Source organism: Orycteropus afer, unplaced genomic scaffold, assembly GCF_000298275.1.
Source record: "Orycteropus afer afer isolate SDZICR_OR568_19922 unplaced genomic scaffold, OryAfe1.0 scaffold00857, whole genome shotgun sequence".
Classification (NCBI taxonomy): Eukaryota; Metazoa; Chordata; class Mammalia; order Tubulidentata; family Orycteropodidae; genus Orycteropus; species Orycteropus afer.
In genome coordinates, this window is record NW_006922444.1 from 386,675 (window position 1) to 388,026 (window position 1,352).

A 1,352-nucleotide genomic window follows, 5' to 3' on the forward strand; every position below is an offset into this window, starting at 1 on the left:
GAATCTGGGTGGGACCTGTTCTGAGAGGATCATTTGCACCTGTGTGGTCAGAACAGAAACGGTTACTGTGGTGAGACTAGAAAAGCCATTGAAACACTGCTATGATTTTTTTTTTTGGTGACCATGTGCTTCTTTTGCATGTGATGATTATTATTCTACTTTGAAACAAGCAGTGAGAGTGTGGCAAGGAGCACATGACATTTTACAAAGCAGTCTCACATCCATCCAGTCACTGACTGAGAACCTGGTGGAGGAAATGGCAGTGCTAGGCAGTGGCATTCAGGACTGCAGGAGACTTGTGCTCGGTCCTGGGGAGAACTTTGTTCCCAGTATTTACTAAAATCCCACAGTATAACTAGTGTTGTGCTAAGAAGACTAAACCAAAAAACCAAACTCACTGCTGTCGATTCAGATCTGACTCACTGCAACCCCTCCTTGGGTTTCTGAGGAGGTATCACTACGGAAGTAGATTGCCCAGTCTTCCTTCTGAGAAGTGGCTGATGAGTTTGAACTGCCAGCCTTCTGGTTAGCAGTCAAATGCCTTAGGCATTGTGCCATCAGAGCTCTCCTAAGAAGACTAGGGAAGATATATATCCACCGTCCATCTATTAATCCATTAACTCTACCAACATTACCAGCTGCCAAGCTGAGTCTCCCTCAAGGGACTCCAGGTCGTGTCAGAGCAGCACTGTGCCCATAGGGTTGTAAAAGGCTGATTTTCTCTGAGGTTCATCACCAGGCCTTTCTTCTCAGGCACCTCTGGGTGAACTCAAGCCTCCAAACTTTTGGTTGACAGTGAGCACAATAACTGCCCCTCCCGGGGATTCCTGATCTACATTAGTTGAAGGATGTTTGTGGCAGACATTTCAGAAGGTGGTAGGGTGGTGAGTAAATATATCTCTGCTCTCAGGAAACTCACAGTTCAATGGGGCAGATGACCACATAAAACGGTTATACTTCAATGTGGTAAGTACTTCCAAAATGGGCAGAGAGAAGAGCCATGGACCATAGAGGCCCATGGATTGGGGAAGTGGATTTCCCATTACTGACAGGAATCCAAGACAGCATGGTGGCTGGGAAACTAACATCCTGGAATGAGACTGAGAACAGGCTTTAGGATATCGCCCTATGAGGTAGCTATAACCATCTCCTTCTTATAGTGAGGGCCCTGAGGCTCTGAGAAGTTAAGTAACTTTCTGGATATTACGTAACTATAACCTGAAGAACCCTGGATGTGAATCCAGGATCCCAGACTCCTTATAGTACTTTCTTCCATCAATGTCTTCTTGACAAAATTCCCTTATTGATCTAGGAATTTAGGCTTGCCCTTTCTTCTCCTCTGGAATTATTAT

General features: G+C 45.3%; 1 protein-coding gene across 1 annotated transcript in view; it reads left to right on the forward strand.

The window, feature by feature from the left end:
- LOC103212150 (olfactory receptor 4B1-like) overlaps window positions 1-1,352 on the forward strand; it is a 30,233-nt gene that overhangs the window by 6,549 nt on the left and 22,332 nt on the right. The window lies entirely within an intron of this gene.